Here is a 20,017-nt window from a genome sequence, read left to right as displayed (position 1 = left end):
CAGCCGCCCCCAGTGACCGCACTTGGTAAGGAAGTGGCATTGCCGCTCTTGGGGGACGGTGTTCTACCTTCCAGGAGCGAGAATTTGGCTCAGCATGTGTCATTAGCTGTGAAAGAGATGATTTGGGCGGATAAATACGTGTACATTTATTCTTTGTTGTTAGATAATAGGGAAATGGAGCAGGCGAAATCACTAAAAGAGTGGATGCTCCCAAGCGAATGGAGGGCGCAGTGTACTAGATTTAGGGTTGAGGAAACTCTCAACAATTGGATGAAAGCATGGGCTGTATTCACTGCAATTAAAGCTGAGCGTCCCCCAGATTTACAGGCAGCATTGGCATGCTACTCGAGCAGGATTGTGGGGTGGAGTGAACAGTATTCTGGGGAGGCATGGAAGGGGTATGATGTCAATTTCAGGAAGGCATTGGAATTCAATAGATCATTGCCATGGGACACGGTAGATTCCATGGCTTGGCACAAACAGTTCTCTGATACTGCACCTCCCCCTCAGTTCGGTGCGGTCAAGGTGTTCACTAGACCACAACAGCCCTTTCGGCCCCCCCACACGAGTGAGGTACCTGGGAAGTTTAAGGCAAGTGGGCCAGAGAAAAAAGGGGTGTGCTGGGATTTTAATAGGCGCACCTGCACAAGGGCCGCGTGTAAGTTTAGACATGCATGTTCCTCCTGTGGGCACCCCTCTCATCCAGAAACTGCCTGTAGGTCCAAGCAGGGAAACACAGGTCAGAGGGGTAGGGGAAAGCCACTATAAGATAGACAGGTTAGGCCCCCCCACTCCAGTGGATGTGGTGGCAATGATTCCATGGTTGAACAGATACCCAGACCACACATCGGCCACCCTACTCCAGGAAGGTTTTTCTAAAGGCTTTAGGATCCCGGCCGCGGGATACACTGGCAGCGCACATTGTAGAAATCAACTGTCAGTCAAGCACAATCCGGCTGTGGTGGCCGCAAAAATTGACAAGGAGCTATCATTAGGCAGGATAGCGGGCCCTTTTACTGAAGTGCCAGTACCCAATTTCGTGTGTTCCCCATTAGGAGTTGTCCCCAAAAAAGAGAAAGGGCAATTCAGATTGATCCATAACTTGTCAGCACCAAAGGGGACGTCACTGAATGATGCCATCGACGAGGGTATCTGTAGTGTTAAGTACGCCTCTTTTGATCAGGCTGTTCACTTATTACAGACCACGGGACCCGGGGCGCTGATGGCGAAATCAGACATAGAATCAGCCTTTCGCCTCCTCCCGGTCCACCCAGCCGATCAGCATCTATTAGGCTTCACCTTTGGGGATATGTTCTACATGGACAAATGCATGCCCATGGGTTGTTCGATATCTTGCGCTTACTTCGAAATGTTTAGCTCTTTTCTTGAATGGGCCATGAGACAAGTGACGGGCCATCAGCGGGTCATGCATTATTTAGATGATTTCCTCTTCCTCGGTACAGCGGGATCTCAGGAGTGTGCACTGGCATTGCAGGAATTTTGCGTGCTCATGCGGGCTTTTGGGGTCCCGCTTGCGCCCGGGAAGACGGTTGGCCCGACCACCTGCTTAGAATTCCTCGGCATTGAGATTGACTCACTAGAAGGATGTTTTAGATTACCTAGGGACAAAGTGGACAAATTCAGGACAGCGCTGCATTTATGCCTCCGCAAGGAGAAGGTCACTCTGCAGCAATTACAGGAGGTGGTAGGGCAATTGAATTTCGCACTGAGAATCATCCCCATGGCTCGCCCTTTCTCTCGCTCCATCGCTCACGCGATGAAGGGGCTGAGGGAAAAGCACCACCGCGCTCGCCTATCGTCTGAAATTCGCCAGGATATGCTTATTTGGATGGCATTCCTGGAGGATTTTAACGGTAGGGTGGTCTGGCCCGGCCCGCTCACAACATCAGCGGAGTTGGGCCTATGGACTGATGCGGCCGGTAGTGTGGGCTTTGGCGCCATCCTAGGGAACAGGTGGGTCGCTCAACAGTGGCCGGAAGAATGGAAGACATGGGGTCTGACCAGCAACATTGGCTTCCTTGAACTCTTCCCAATATGGGTGGCACTGATGGTCTGGCCCGAACACCTATGTAACCAATCAGTGGTGTTTTGGTCAGATAACATGACGGTGGTAGAATGTATCAACCAGCAGGGGGCGCGGTGTCCTTTCATACTTCGTCTGATCAAAGAAATTGTTCTGCGGTGCCTTAAACTGAATGCTAATTTTAGGGCCAAACATGTCCCTGGTGTTCTAAACAATGCAGCTGACTCCCTCTCTCGCTTCAAAATGCAGGTTTTCAGGGAGCATCTTCCCACAGCAGACCCCTCGCCAGCACACTTCCCAGCAGTACTCTGGCAGATTGGTGCCCCAGATTACAGGACCTCGTGGTCGCTAGCCTAGCCCCCAGGACCAAAACGGCTTACGAAGGGGCGTTTCTGTCTTATTGTTCTTTTTTGGGGCAACAATGGGAAGCGCTCTGGGCGGAAGAGGATGGCTTTGCAGCCTATTTAGAATGGATGCATAAGGAGGGGCGCTCGGTGGCAGCTGCGAACAGACATAGGGCAGCGGTGTCATTCTTCGCTCAAGCTAGGGGCTTCCGGGATCCCACTAATACCTTTATGATACGTAAGGCTTTAAGGGGATGGCGCCGTATTCAGGGACATCAGAAGGATAAGAGAAAGCCCATCGGATTGGCCCGGCTGACAGCCTTACTGGGCACGCTGGAGACTGTTTGTAGCTCGGAGTGGGAGGTGCTTCTTTTTAGGGCGGCATTCTCTTTGGCATTCTATGGGGCGCTGAGAATTAGCGAACTTGTGGCAGGTTCTAAGTCAGACCTACTGGGCGGCTTACAAAAGGCTAGTGTGACGATTAGGGAGGACACCATGTGGGTGATTATCCAGAAGTCAAAGACCGACCAGGAGGCTAGGGGTCACACCATAGTTCTGCAACGGGCCCCCGCCAACCCGTGCTGCCCGGTGAGGCACGTGGAATCATTCCACGGACTGTTGGTAGGCTCAGCGGACAGGGCATTGCTCTGTCACGCCGACGGGAGCCCCTTGACCAGGTATCAATTCAGGAAAGTATTAGAGATGGGGGTTAGGAAAGCAGGTCTTGACCCTAAAGAGTTTGGCTCTCATTCCTTCAGGATTGGGGCAGCAACTGAGGCGGTGGCGGGGGGCCTCCCAGTGGAAAGAGTGAAGACAATTGGGAGATGGTCTTCAGAATGCTATAAACGGTATGTTCGGATCGACATGCTATGATTACATGTCACTCACGCTTGGTTTCTTTCCGCTCTCTTACAGTTTCTCAGACCTGTTACGCAGGGGAGGAATTTGTCGTCGGGCACCGGCAACATACATCAGCACGGAGCGGCGACCAGGAAACAATGAAGAACAGTGTTTGGATTGTGGGTCATTCATATGTGAAGCGAGCAGAATGTGTCTTTATGTCAGGTGACAAGATGAAAAGGGCGGAACAACTAGGGTTGGACATCACGTTCTTTGGCAGAGGGGGTTTGTGTCTGCACGAGTTTAGGGGATTCTTCCAAGGGCTTTTAGCACGCCAGCAATCTCCACCGTCAGTGGTGATACTTCACCTCGGGGAGAATGATTTGGCAACACTGGGTAGGCGCATTCTGATTGAGGAGATTATCTCAACGGCGGTTTGGTTGGCCAGGACCTGCCCCGGTTGCACACTAGTATGGTCACAACTCATACCCCGACTACAGTGGCGGGGGGGACATTCGGTCAGGGCGTTGAATCATTCGGTAAAGAGGATCAACACACGGTTGGATAGGTTGTTTCGAGCCCCCCTGTTGCAGTCTATACCTCATGGGTGCATCTGGGGCGACAAGTATTACTTAAAGGACGGAGTTCATTTAACAGAGGAGGGTAATGTCTTGTGGTCTGACAATATCTGGGCCTGGCTAGAGGGTTTTGAAAGTAGGAGGGTTTCCTTAGGTAGGGGCTAGAGGGGGGAAGCCAGATCGTCGGTTAACAATGCTGGCCTGTGGCGGTAAGGTCATTATCGGTGAGCACATATTTGAGGTCTGAGGGGGCGGGCATCATCCTATGGAGGTTCCCGCCCAGGGGGAGGGGCCTGCGGGCCACTCCCAGAACTCCAGGGGCAAGGTAATAGGCAAAGGAGCGCGGGTAGGAGTAGTTCACGCTTTCCTTAGGCTGGTAGCCACCCCGCGCGCGTGGACTCATGACGCCACCGGCGCAGAGTAAGGGCCCTCCTTTAGTGGGTAAATGGAGTTCAGGGCGTAGACCGGGCAATTCCCGGGGTAACACTGCGCATGCGCACATCCAGAGGGGAGGCGCAGCTTGTAGGACCTGACACCGGTAGTGACCCTGCCATATGGCCAGAAATGTACAAAAATTCTAGATGAGGATGTTTAGTCTAAGTTAGGAAACAACATGTATTAGAGTTTTGTTCAAGTCAGGCTCTCAAACTTGTTGCTAAGAATTATGGACCTAAATGTCCTGCTGAATTTTTGTATAAATTGTTGATTATGCAATTAAAACCTTTTTTAATTTCATACTTTAATAAATACGGCCGGGCGACTAGCGCCCGCCTTCCAAAAAGTAAAGACGTCTCGTGTCCACGTTCCTGGGTATTGGGTGCCGGATTGGGGGGGAGGCGGCAGCTAGTCGCTGACCATGTGAAAAGGGGGGGCCCTCGGCCCCCCGCACGCATGGCGGCGCGGCGACCGTCGCCCCCACTCTCTCCTTTGTCGCCATTCGGCGGTGGGGGCGTGCCCTGGGGGGCGCGGCCCACCGCCGATTGGCTGGCGGCCTCCCTGACCCGGATCCTGGGAAGTGGGTCCGGGTCAGGGGGGGCGGGCTATAAGAGGGGCCACCTGGCCCCTCGAGAATAAAGAGATAGGGAGCGCCCAGGAGACCCCCTTGTCCCTGGACGCTCCCTCGCCGAAACGGTGTGCCCCGCGCTCGGGGCTTCTTTGTTTTCCCACCCACCATCCCTTGGAACAAAAGTTTTGTAGCAATTTTTATGTCTGGTTGAATGGTAAGTTTTGAAGGTACGGTCCACGGGTCTCACAGGATAATAGAGATGGAACTGTTGGTATATTATTGATGCTTTTGTCTAGGAATTTTTTCCCCTTTTAGCAAGTCATGTGTGAAGTGAATTGTAATTGATGCTAAGTGTCTTTAGGCCTTTTTTCCCTTTGTAGCTATACGTTGATACTGTTATTTATTAGCCAGTGTAGCTGTCCTTTAGAATTTTTTCCCATAGGTCGTCGTATTTATTAGGTATGGGGCATGCGGTAAGGTCATTATCGGTGAGCACATATTTGAGGTCTGAGGGGGCGGGCATCATCCTATGGAGGTTCCCGCCCAGGGGGAGGGGCCTGCGGGCCACTCCCAGAACTCCAGGGGCAAGGTAATAGGCAAAGGAGCGCGGGTAGGAGTAGTTCACGCTTTCCTTAGGCTGGTAGCCACCCCGCGCGCGTGGACTCATGACGCCACCGGCGCAGAGTAAGGGCCCTCCTTTAGTGGGTAAATGGAGTTCAGGGCGTAGACCGGGCAATTCCCGGGGTAACACTGCGCATGCGCACATCCAGAGGGGAGGCGCAGCTTGTAGGACCTGACACCGGTAGTGACCCTGCCATATGGCCAGAAATGTACAAAAATTCTAGATGAGGATGTTTAGTCTAAGTTAGGAAACAACATGTATTAGAGTTTTGTTAAAGTCAGGCTCTCAAACTTGTTGCTAAGAATTATGTACCTAAATGTCCTGCTGAATTTTTGTATAAATTGTTGATTATGCAATTAAAACCTTTTTTAATTTCATACTTTAATAAATACGGCCGGGCGACTAGCGCCCGCCTTCCAAAAAGTAAAGACGTCTCGTGTCCACGTTCCTGGGTATTGGGTGCCGGATTGGGGGGGAGGCGGCAGCTAGTCGCTGACCATGCTGACTCTCGTGGCATGGCCCTTAGCAAACCTCGCTGAGGCTGAATGGTGTTTTCTCGTCGCTTCTATACCCGGAATCCAGAGTCTGGCATTGCGGAGTCTCGCCCTGCCACAGAAACCAGTGCTGGCTTCTCTGAGCAGTGGGCTGAATGAGTTAACTTGATTTATGTGCAAGATATTATCGGCAACACCGCGCTGCAATGGAGAAGCATCAGCGGGAGACAGAAATTCGGAGCAGTTGAGGCCCTTTTAAAGCTAAGCGTGTAGTGCATTTGCCACTGGCGCTACTGTGCAGGTAAATGCTAGTATGCCTCACTAATCCAAAATAGGGGGAAAATACTGGTTCAAGTCGATTGCTCACTCAGAGCAATTTATTATGCATGTTTTCACCCCACTACTTAGTACATTCACCAGCCGCCGCAGACTTGCTGTATTCTTGTGTTAGTAAAGCGAGGCTGCGGGGGAGATGGTGCGCTTTTGTTTTAAAGTATTCATGTTAATCGCAGTTTGTAAAGGGGCTGCAATTATCATAAATACTTAAATTAAAGCAGACCATCTCCCCCGCAGCCTTGCTTCACTAATGAACAATGCATGCGATTTAGGTCAATCGAAAAGCACACGCGGCAGGTCTCACTACTGGGGAAAGAAACAAAAGACAGCTAGTGCCCTCATTGTAAAACTTACCTGCCGCTCCCGAGTGTTCACTTCAAGGTGGTCACTTTCGCCGTACTCCGCAATCAGGAAATCCCTGTTTTTCGCGCCGCTCGCCTTTTAAAAGGGGCGGCGCGAATACTCTCGTTGGATGTGCTATGTGTGCGCGCTCCACACATTGCACTGCGCGCACAGCGGTACAGATGTGCGCGGCCGCTCACGCGCGCGGCTTATTGGGAACAGTGGTCAGCGCACTTGCAATTCAGCGCGCTTTTTGTAGCGTAGGCGGGGGCGTGGCCTCTGAGTGGGCGTGTACCCGGTCTGGGCGTGGGGAATGGCGGTGGGAAGATCGGCGATTTTTCGCCCTTACCAGCGCTCGTTAAGCTTCGTCGAGGGGTGTCTGCACATCACAATCGTGTGACAGACAAGGTGAGTGAGGATTTAAAAACACAAATATTTTCAGTTAAAAATCAGATAAATGCAGAATCTAACACACTGCTCCCGGCTGTGCCTCAGGAGTAAACACAAAGTAGTCAGCGCACTTGCATTTCAGCGCGCTTTTTGTAGCGTAGGCGGGGGCGTGGCCTCTGAGTGGGCGTGTACCCGGTCTGGGCGTGGGGAATGGCGGTGGGAAGATCGGCGATTTTTCGCCCTTACCAGCGCTCGTTAAGCTTCGTCGAGGGGTGTCTGCACATCACAATCGTGTGACAGACAAGGTGAGTGAGGATTTAAAAACACAAATATTTTCAGTTAAAAATCAGATAAATGCAGAATCTAACACACTGCTCCCGGCTGTGCCTCAGGAGTAAACACAAAGTAGTCTTTAATATTTATTCTCTAGACTTTAATATTTTTAAAATTAATTATATACTACATTATCTAAATTTATACAAAAAAATTAAATATCTAAATAAATACAAATACTATTCAAAATCCATAATTAAAAAAAGGAAGTAATAAAAATGTTGGATAGCATAGAACTTAAAATTACCATTCCCACTCCAGAGAGCGCAACAGTAGAGAAACCTGTGTATAGCGAAGAGGTAAAAATTACTATTCCAACTCCAGAGAGTGCAACACTAGGGAAAACATTGGATGGCGTGGCGTAGGGGTAAAAATGACTATTCCAACTCCAAAAAGTGCAACAGTAGGGAAAGCGTTGGATAGCGTAGGGTTAAAAATTACTATTCCAACTCCAAAAAGTGCAACAGTAGGGAAAGCATTGGATAGCGTAGGGGTAAAAATTACTATCCCAACTCCAGAGAGTGCAACAGTAGGGAAAACATTGGATAGCGTAGGGATAAAAATTACTATTCCAATTCCAGAGAGTGCAACAGTAGGGAAAGCGTTGGATAACGTAGGGGTAAAAATTACTATTCCAACTCCAGAGAGTGCAACAGTAGGGAAATAATTGGATAGCTAGGGGTAAAAATTACTATCCCAACTCCAGAGAGTGCAACAGTAGAGAAAGCATTGGATAGCGTAGGGGTAAACATTACTATTCCCACTCCAGAGAGTGCAACAGTAGGGAAAGCGTTGGATAGCGTAGGGGTAAAAATTACTATTCCAACTCCTGAAAGTGCAACAGTAGGGAAAACGTTGGATATCGTAAGGGTGAAAATTACTATTCCAACTCCAGACAGTGCAACAGTAAGGAAAGCGTTGGATAGCGTAGGGATAAAAATTACTATTCCCACTCCAGAGAGTGCAACAGTAGGGAAAGCGTTGGATAGCGTAGGGGTAAAAAATACTATTCCCACTCCAGAAAGTGCAACAGCAGGGGAAGCATTGGATAGTGTAGGGGTAAACATTACTATTCCCACTCCAGAGAGTGCAACAGTAGGGAAAGCATTGGATAGCGTGGGGGTAAAAATTACTATTCCCACTCCAGAGAGTGCAACAGTAGGGAAAGCATTGGATAGCGTAGAAGTTAAATATAACATACTTATAAATAATTGTTGTAAATAAAATAATTAAAAATTTAATTTTTAAATAAATCTACATCATTTGCAAATACCCATTAATAATTACTAAAAACACAATTACAATTGAATAATTAACAATAAATTAGCAAAAAATACCAATAAATATTAATTAATAAATATAAATGACCAAATAATAAATATTGAACACTAAAATATTTTTCAAAACAAAAAACATATTGATAATTAAAAATTGATTAACAATTAAAAAATGGTAAACAAAATTTTTATTTTTAAATAAAAAACATTTTTTATGAAAAATTAATTACCACTTACTAAAATGAATTTCCAATTAATAACAAGTAATTAAAAATAAAAATATCAATTACCAATTGTACAAAATTAATTACTAATTAAAAAAATGAATTGGCAATTAAAAAGTGTAATTACCAATTACAAACCTTAATTACCAATTAAAAAACAAATTGCCAATTACAAAATGTAATTACCAATTACAAACCTTAATTACCAATCTAAAAAATTAAATAACAATTAAAGTAATTAATTAGAAATAAAAAAATTATCAATACCAATAAAAAATAAATAATTACTTATTTACAATTTAATTACTTCCCACCCAATTCCCCTCTAAACCCACAACCTGCTACAGAACGTAAACGCAAAAATGTATTAAAGTTAATTTACAATTACTAAAAATTTATAATTAATTTACTATAATTAAATTACTTCCCACCCTATTCCCCTATAAACCCACAACCCACTCCAGTACTAAAACATACAATTAAAATTAAAATAACATTTTTAATATACAAAAATAGTACACATATAATTTAAAACAAATAAAATACTTAAAAAAACATATAACACATACATATAAAATACATAACAACAAACAAATATCGATATTAGTAACATCGAAATTAGTAACATCGATATAATTGATATCGATATTACTAACTTCGATATTACTTAAATCGAAATAAAAAAAATCGATATTACTTACCTAAGGGTTGATATTCTGTCCAACGATATTCATGACCTCGATATTCTTGACCTTCGAAATTTTCAACTCGATATTAATGTAGGTCGATAATTAGGAATTTCTATTTTGACTGTGCACCCTGCAAAATACCCAATACAAGGTCCCAGACTCCTATTTATCTAGCATTGCAAATGAAGTGTGCACTTTATTATGGTATGGACGGGCACGGCGTATAGCGTTGCCAAAGTTAATGGCAGGATGGTATGACGGCGGGATTGCGCTGCCAGATCTTAAACTTTATTACTGGGCATCTCAACTAATAGTGATTAATTGTTGGGTGTATGGCCTCCACAAGCGCAGAGCCTCCACACAGACAGGTGGCTAATGCGGCTGGGATACCAAAGAGCATTATACACTACTACCCAAATGACTGACTCTGACGGCACCCACGGCCCGAACAATTCAAATTTGGCATACAGTCAATAAGAAACTTGGCTGGGATAAGAAAATCACTCTAGCAACCCCCCTCTGGGAACTGGAGGGGTTGGGCCGACTGAGCACCTGCCCTGGGTTCGAAAAATGGGACTTGATAGGCATCTCATCAGTAGGAAACATATGGAATAACAAAGGGTTAGTTACATTCACAGACCTTCAGAAAGAATACCAACTTGCACAGTCTGAAATTTCGCATGAGGGAGGAGGGCGTACAAAAACTGATAACTGAAGAGGGACTGTGATAAGATAGTAAACTATGTTCAACGATTTAAGTACTCCAGAAGGAATATGCGTACGTTGTGGCTAAATGATGTGAAATTACTAATTGTACCACCGTGATTTTGTTATTTTGTTTAATAAAAATATTATTACAAAAAAAACAATCCAAGTTGTGTGTTCAGTTGCAGACTATTGAGCAAAGTATGTGCCAGGTAGCAGCAAACAAGCTGTTATATGTTATGTTAGAAACAACTGCAAGAGATTGCAGGAATCATGTTGATCTGTGTCTGATAGCTCTCTTGGTTATTGTGTTGACTTGTTATGTTTTGTGTGTTTATGAAGCTCACTATCACCCATGAAGGTATCCTGGCGCTGAGCAGGTGTGTGTCCCTATCGTTGCCTATGCTTGGTTGGTTGATTGAATACACTGGCCATCAGCTTCTTGCAGAATTAAAGAGGAGAGGAGGGAGCTCTGATGTGGAGCGGGAGGCATGCTTTAGGAGTGATGTAAGAGAATGCCTTCCCTTCTGTTCTTATTCTGTGTGCGAGTAGGAGTCTTGTGGAGTTGAGGTGTCTGGGTGGTTGGTGTAAAGAGATATAACTGTTCAGTTTGGTGGGCCCTAAGTTGTGTAGTGCCTTGAATGTGTGTGTGATGAGTTTAAAATGAGAGCCTTTGTGTATCGGGAGGCAGTGAAGCTCCCTGAGGTGTGACATGAATTATGTGTGGGAGGTGAAGTATGAGTATGGCTGCTGAGTCCATGATGGTTTGTACTCTCTGGTTAGTTGCTTGATGATCCCAGTGCAGAGGGTGTTCCTGTAGTCCAACTGCTTCTTGGTTAGGGCAAGAGTGACATTTCTTTTAGTGTTTTTTGGGAGCAATTTAAAGAACTTTCTTAGCAGTTTTAGGTCGTTGAAACAGAATGCATGATTGAGTTGACTTGTGCAGTTTGCTGTAGATGATTATTCCAAATTTCCTGGTGTGGGTCTGAGTTCAGTCGGCTACCGGTTGGAGCCCCATGCTGAGGTTTTCTTGCTGAAGATCACTATTTCCGTCTTGTTGGTGTTGAGAAACAGTTGGCTTTAATCCAGTTAGCGACTTCAGTCATGCAGGAGGTGAATTTGTGTCTTGTTTGGGCGTCTTGTCCGAGATGGAGAGTATGAATTGGCGTAGGAGACAATGTTGATGTATACATGGATGACATTGGCTAGAGAGATTATGTATGCGTTGAAGTGGGTGGGGCTGGAGAAAGAACCTTGAAGCACTCCGTAGATACTCCAGGCTGGAGGATGGTGCCAGGATGACAGCTTGAGTTCTATCCAGAAAGAGGGAGCAGATCAAGCAGAGAACGGGTTCTTGGATACCAATCTCATGCAGGCCCCAATGAAGATGGGGTGAAATACCGTGTCATACACTGCAGAGAGGTCTAGGAGAATGAGGGCACTGTGTCGCCTTTCTCAATGATCATGCAGATGTCACCTGTGACAGTGATGAGTGTGCTTTTCTTGTTGTGTCAAAGTTTTTCTATTGAGGTTATATTGTCAAGCAAAAACATAAGTGACTTTTACATCTTTGACTCTCACAACATGGACACAAAGTCTACTGCATGCAAGATTATGTGCAGGAATATATTGTTATGGATAAAAAAAACTGCTTATACAAACAATCATTAACAAAGGCAATCATTTGATATATTTATAGCAAAATGGTTTTCTCAAGCTTCAGTTACACGCAGAGATGATGTTCAGCGTTTTCAGGAGCAGCACCAGCATCCCTCACACACAAAACAAATACATCACGAGTACCTGCAGAGCAATCATCCTTCACACACAGACAAAACAAATAACACTTTACTGCAGTGCTTCCTTACCTCTCAATTTCAGCAAATTGTGTCGTCGATTTCTTCTAAGCACAACTGTTGCAATGTAATTTGTTGATATCGACAATCAGGAAATTGTCTGTGATTAAATAGATGTTTTTGATAAAACGATGTATTTGTTACAGAGGGTTACAATCAATTCTCTCAATAAATAATTGCACAATTTGTACCACATGAAATTCTTTGGACCCCAGCTGTTAAACATGTTTGCTTTGTGTTTTGTGTTAAGGGGTAGACCTTCTGCATCTGGAAGGATATACTATTACAGTGTTCTGTTTTTTCATTATTCACGATTTTTTTTCTCCTTTCACATCAGTCTTGGAAGAAATAGCTGTTTGCAAACCCTACAGGACAGCTTATACAATACCTGTTAGAACAATTCTCCCACCAGAAAAAGTATTATCTGACTTTGCTACGAATGGGATCTTTCCCCTCAAAGGATTTGACCCCATAATGGAAACAAACATGGCCAAAGAATGCTGCCTCTGTGGTCAAGGGGAAGAGTCACTACTACATTTACTATATCCTTGCCCTTACTTATTGGAAATTCGAAAATCCATCCTCCGGGAGGCTCTAAGGAAGGAACAAATAAGAACATGTAGAGCAGCGGTCATTAAGTGTCTTGGAGGGTCGTTGATTCCCCTGTCCTGCAGAGCCATAATTCTTTGGAAAATCAAGGCAAAAGAACTGGTAAAAAGCGACTCTAGCCAAGTAGCCAATTAATTGGCACATATTTTCCAAATGCACTGTTATACTTGTCATTATTTTAAAATTATAAGCTGCCCCTTATTGTGATGTTGACCTCAAGCCCTTTTTACGTTTTTAAAATGTATACTGTAAAGCACCGCTTTTTATGATGGTTGTCCATCCTTTTATGATTTTTAATGAATCAAATAAAAGTATATTTTGATTAATTGATTGATATACAGAGAGTGGGCTTTGGTTAAACCCCATTTAGCCATTAGCTAATGACTTTGGGCCATATGTATGAAACTTTGGTTTTGCGATTTTCAAACAGCAATATTTTGCGAATCACTATTTGAGAATCGCAAAACGCAATGTATGTAGGATTTGGAAATAATTTAGCGAATCCTACATATTCCTTAATTGTGAATTGCAAATTGTGATTCGCAATTAAGGAATACCCCCATATTCATTCCTATTGGCCAGGAGGCCCATAGGAATGAATGGGCAGACATTCTCAATTTGCGAGTCTCAATTAGAGAATCGCAAATTGAGAATGCAATTTCAAGGGTGCCAGGGTATCAAAAGGACACTCTGTTGCATCCCTGAAATGTTCATTTGTGCACATGTGGCGCACATACATGCCCTAAGGGCATGTATGAGCGCCACATGGCACTTTGAAAAATGCAAAAAAGTGTATTTTTCAAAGAAATCGCAAATTACCACCAACTTGAAGTTGGTGGTAATTTGCGATTCCTTATGGACAAATTGCACTTTTTCTGGGCCTCTTACATTGCATTTAAGGAATCGCAATCTGCGATTCCTTAAATGCAATCGCAAAATGTTGTGATTCCTTATTTTGCAAGGCTGTTTTCCATTCATATATCGCACTTAGCTAAATTGCGATCGCAATTTTTAATGATACATATGGCCCTTTGTGCCCTCCTTACAAACATACATTTAAACTTGTAAATGTGCTCTTCCACCTAAAAGTACATTTTTTCTAGTCACATGTCTAGGTGTAAAATTACTCCTTGGTGTAGACATAAATGGCTCCACACTGTCAGTTTAGTAGGTGGTGTCCGCATAAATGTAATTTACGACCGTAGAGTTACTACTAATACCTTTACAACCATATTTTACATTCTACACACTTGGTAGAGATGTCGGCTATCAGGGTGAAGACCTCTGCAACCATTATGAAGACCTCTGCATGGAAGGTATTAAGATAATTACTTACACCTGAACCAAACTAAACGCACCAGATGCCAATTTGCTTCCAACAACATGAATATTGTTCCATAGGCGCTGCTTTTTACTCTTTGTTTTCAGTTCCTGCAGCCACCACATTCTTCTGCAATAATGCAGACCACCATTTTAAAGAGGAAAAGAGAAGGAGACCGTCCTTGTAGCTAAATGTTTGTAAAGCACTATTAACAACAACATGGGTGGCCTCCATTCACCCTCAAAGGTGCACAGAAGTCATCCTTATGGCAGGAGGTCACAGCCTCTGCCAATGCAATGGGGGAGAAGGCATGCACAAAAGTGGATATCAAAAAGAAGAGGAAAAATAGGAGGCAGCAGATGAATATGTTCTCAAGGATTCACCTGGCACAAGCTGTTCATGGAGGGGCACCTGAATCCCATCTCCATCTCCATCCTCTCGAGAAGGCTGTCCTCTCAACAATGGATCCCCATCTGCTATATTGGCTGCCTCTTTTAGACAACACTAATGTGGTACACAGTAACACTCTAAACCCCTTTCTCACTCACTAAAAATAAACACACAGTCACTTATTGGTATCTGTCCTTTTTCAATGCCTACATTGTTAGGTCCCCGTCACATACATACCCCTTACAAATATCCTATAACACATAACCTATAAGTATCTAAATATTCAGAGTATTTGTTTTCATTTGTACTCTTTTCATACAGCCACTCTTTCCAGTAGATTGGTTGCTTCGGCAGGGACAGGAGTTAATGCAAGTGCAGCAGGGCAGGCCTCTCAGTGTAACCCAATCACACATGCGCAGCAGGGTAGGCCTCTCAGTGCAACCCAATCACACATGCGGGTATGTCCCTATGCTACCACTATCATTGGTGCACTACAAGGGATTTCTATTTGTTGGTTTCCTAAATCCCCACACTATATTTTACAGTATGTTTTGTAATGAATTATAATTGTGCTCAAATCTGGCCTTGACATTTATACTGGTAAACCATAATATACACATATGTTTGTCATGTTTATGGCTCTCGGCTGTTGTCCCATCCGTCACCTGCCACAGCATCTGCTTCTAGCAGTACACCAAAATCCAGACTGGCACCACACAGCACAAAGATGGTAGAGACTGTTACATGAAATGAATATATGACGTTGCAAGGCAAAACAATTACAACGCATGCCTTTACAACACGGTTTTTACATCATAACTACCATTACAACGCATGATTTTACAACTCATGCCATTGCAACGCATTTTTTTAAACTACCATTACAACGCTTACCATTACAACTCATAATACGTTTGGGGCAATAGTGGGGCTAGTATTGGATATTGTAGGGGTACAAATTACTATTCCCACTCCAGTGAGTGCAACAGTAGGGTAACTGTTGGACAGTGCAGTGGTTAAAATTACTATTCCCACTCCAGTGAGTGCAACAGTAGGGTAAGTGTTGGATAGTGTAGGGGTAAAAATACTATCTCCATGTACCCCAAAACCCATGCCCACCCTAAAACAAAAAAATCCCCATTACTTACCTTATAAGGAACTCTAATGGCACTCGTTGTAATTGTAAGCGCTGTAATGGAATGAGTTGTAGTGACATGCGTTGTAATGGCATGCGTTGTAATGGCATGCGATGTAAAGGGAGTTGTGTTGTAACAGCTGCTTTGTAAAGGTGGTGCTTTGTAATGACTGCATTGTAATGGTTGTTTCCCACGTGAAATGTTCATTCTTTTGAGTTTGTGTGTAAGCACTTTATTTGCACCTTACTAGATTTTTCACACATCCTTATTCGTCTCTTTGTTAATATGTAATGTTATTGTTCCAGAAGTTATATTTTGGCTCATAAAATTGCCCCTGCACTTTATTGTAACAGAAGCACTCTTAGATAAATGTCAGGTCTTGACTTCACTTGCAGAAAATTAACCTTTGTGGGTCTGAAACACTGGATTTAAATCATCAAAATATCATCTTCAAGTAGTACTTAGAATGGCTTTCTCCACTATATATATCTCCCTTTCTATCAATGTCTGTGATACAAAAGCCCATTGTATCCACCTTGTGAACATCTGCACCAATGACATCAGGGGAATTTGGGCAGCAGCAATTAGCCCTCTACCATCCATCGGTTCTGTAAATCTGTGAGTCTATAATGATAACTTCTACCTATCACCATTAATCCTTCCTCTAACTTTTATTTCATACTGTTTATTTTATATAAATTATTTAACATTTAACATGTTTTTATTGTTGTTTAATACTTTCATTTATTTATTTCTAATGTGTCAGCATTTGTGGCCATGATCCCTTTTATATGTATGCAGAAATTATTAAATACGATCCTTCTCTTCATAGCTGATGGATTGGAAGATACCTTCGCAACACCGACTATGAGGACACTAGTTCAGCAGCTGCCATCATGCGGGTCATACAGAAGTGAAACATCTGTGACTTGAGCTAGTGAGCTGAGCTTTCTACAATATCATAGTTCATGCATGAAATAACTTACTTTCATGTGTTTCTTTAAGTGCGCATGGTGCCATGTTTATTTGTATTTTTTCCAGAAAAAAATCATTTAAAGTACTGTATACTTCAACGGTTAGCATCTTTTATTGCAGATACTGTGGACAATGAGCAGGACGTTGATGCTGAATCCAAAACAAGCAGAGGATATCAGGCGGTCTAAGGAGAGAATCCAATACTCCTATAACTAACTATCCTAGCAGCAATCATTGCTTAAGGAGAAGAGGAGAAGAAGCAGAAGCTGGTCAATGGGGAGGAAGACCTGGATGAGGAGAAGGTCATTGTTGCCCCTCCCACAGAACATCTCTAAGAATACCACTTAATGGTTGGACAGTATTCTTTCTCCAAAATCAGTTCTGAGATGTAGATCCTCATTGATTAGTCAAGATGCTATCTCTGCCTAAGGAATGCTCACCTCCACACAGCCCTAAACTAACAGGTACCTCTGTGCAATCTCCTACACACTTCTCCCATGAAGGTGCATCTCCAGTCTTTTCACATTCATCTGAAGGAAACAAAACCCCTGGTGATGATCAGGTATCCCCTATTCATCATTCGCCCATCTCAGATGGCATCCCTCTCCCTAATGGTTAAACTGCTGGTAATATCAGATGGCCACACATGCGGGGAGGTGGGGTGGCATGGTCTAAACTTTCTCTCTGGGAGGATAATTCTTTCCCAACAATAGTCAAATGTGCGGTACAATATTAATGCAATAGGGGCTATTCTACATGAGATAACTATGTCTCTTAAAGACCCTTGCCTCGATTATCTTTGCAAACTTTAACCAATACAAGGCATAAAAGAAGCTTAAAAAACGTAGAGAGAACAGAGTGCAAGGCTATATGCCTTGGCTATGAAGATTAAAGAGGAAATTAACAAAACATACTTATGTTGTTTGTCATGTCCAATGCATCCACAATATTCTACAGAGGAACTTAAACCTAGGAGGGGCACACCACCTGCCGCCTAACACCACTGCCATAACCACTTGCACCACCTTCACCCGAGCCACATCCACCCATACCACATTCACCGTCTCAACCTCTACCAACTCAACCACCCACAAAAGAAGCACTCTGTCAAACAAGCTCACTACCTGTATAAGAAGAGTTATAGGATAAACGTCCCATGATAATTTTTGTTTTATAACATTTTACTACTATATCCTTAACACTCTCCCTGAGCACACTTTAGTTGGATGTGTTTGGCCTGCCTTTTTGGACACCACCCACTGAACCACAACAGCCAATGGCACAGTATGCCCTAAGCACCAGTGATTTCCAATCAGTAATCTGAGAAAACCCTTGAGTGTTGTGATTAGTAGATACTCTTTAAGAAGACATCTGAGAAAACCTTTCTGATACTTTGGAACTGTTTTAAACATATAAGTAGGAAGGACATGGCCAGCCCTCTCTTTCCTTTGGTATAGGACAGTGGCAAAAGGCAAGTTATACCATAGATTGCACAGACAGTAAACCCCAACTCGAGCTCAACCACTGCCCAGTGCCCCAGTACATCAGCAGACTTCCGTTTGGCTCCCCCTATAGTAGATTTTACAAAAATTGCTACCCCCCCGAAAGCTTGAGGTCTGGTATGTGCAGGCCACCATGTTATAGCCTCTCATATTCATCATATTCCTTTTTTTCCATGGAATATGGGCTTCTTGTATGCATAAAACATCTATATTATTTGTTCTAGCAAATTCAGCCAACACTAATCTCTTATTCCGGTCATTCAATCCCCCAACATTTATCGTACAAATATTAATCTTAACCATTTTTTCCTTGGTTTTATGCACGATCCAAACCTACCTGCTTAATCTTAGTTATATTACTCTTTTTATAGTGTTTTCTTTTTCCGTGAACCATGGGTTCAACTCTGGGTATATAAAGTTTATTTAGTTTTTTACCCCCGCTTCCCGGCACCCCAGCTTCCCTCGGGACCCACATTCGCCCCCTACTTGGAGCCAACCCCTCCCCCTCCCCCACCACCACCCTTGTCAAGAGCTCAGACCTGGGCCTGTGCTTGAGATGATCGCAGCACGACTGACCGCGGCTGTATAAAGAAGAGAACACCTGTGTCCTATAATAAACCCTGTGGTAGTTATTTCAGTCCTGTGTTACATTGCCTAAGTTACAGTGTTGTTCCCTCCCCATATGTATTTCATCTAGCTCAATACGTTACAATACATTATTTCATCCGTCTGGTCTATTGTAAGAAACTTTATCATGAACCAGTTCATTTTGGTCTATCTATACTGTCCAGAAATTCTTTCGCCTTGATTTCCGAGTAAAAAAAGCTCGTCTGCCCCTCCCAGTAGGTTTTCAGTTGTGCTGGATTAATTAGGTATGTTTGGATATTTTTATGGTGAAAGGCTTGATTATTTGCCACAATCTCCACCGCCTCTCCAGTGTAGCATGACAGAAGTCAGGGCGCACAAAAAAGGACACCCATGCACTAGATCTTTTAGACTCAGGCCTAGCTTTTTCTGCAATTGCCTGGCAGAACGAAAAGTTTCCAAAATAAACTAGAATCGCACGGGTCCTTGAATTTCCCTTCAATAGGTACTTTGGCTTAAAGGGAGTGCGATGAGTCCATTGAACCTCATGTGACCAGTTCCAATCAGAGAGTTCCGGAAAAGCAGATTTTAATGCCTCGACTGTATAAGCCCTGGTGTCCGACCCCTCGCTTCCTTCCGGGATCCCCAGTACACAAAGATTGTTCCTACTCTGGCGGATTTTGTAGTCCCCCAATTTCCATTGAATGTCTTTTAACTGGGCCTCATGTTCTTCCGTTTTAGCTTGAGCGCCTGTGAGATCTGACTCTGCTGTAACCACTCTAGCCTCCAGATCAGACATATGATCCCCAATGATGTTGCATGATTTGGCCAGTTTCCTAGCGACCCCTTGCATTTTGCGCAACGCAGACTGCGCTTTCCGACAGTCCTGGCGTGACTCCTCCCTGTGCTTCAGTATTGCCTGATATATAGCATCTAGTGATGTGGGTTCTTGATTAGCTGTTGTATTGATCTCACCTAAGGGGGAGCCTGCCAATTGGGTTGTTAAAGTATAGTCCCATTTGAGGTCTTTGCCTCCCAGCCCTTGTGCATTAGATTTCCGTCTTCGTTTCCGAGCTGTATGGGCTTGGGCCCCTTCGCTACCTTCCAGATCAGTTTCAATGCTGCTAAGATCAGAGGCGGAGCCCTGGCTGTCCTCTGACTATTCTGCCCCCTCTGAGACCGAGAAGAAGCAATCGCTAGTCTCTCTCTCTGGATCTCCTTTGTTCATTCTTTTGCTCTCCCCTTTGAATTGATGTTGATAAGCTAGTGTTGATACCATCAATTGGTTGCTTATAGGTTTTTTTCCTTGCTTTGCTGCAGTGATTTCTAGTTGTGTTGGTTCATCATGCATTGACACGGATCGGGCTTCCATTTGATCCTGACCTTTAATCAAATTCACATCACCGCTGGGTATTGACT

Source organism: Lissotriton helveticus, chromosome 1_2 (genome assembly GCF_964261635.1).
Source record: "Lissotriton helveticus chromosome 1_2, aLisHel1.1, whole genome shotgun sequence".
Taxonomy (NCBI): domain Eukaryota; kingdom Metazoa; phylum Chordata; class Amphibia; order Caudata; family Salamandridae; genus Lissotriton; species Lissotriton helveticus.
This window is presented reverse-complemented; position numbering follows the sequence as displayed.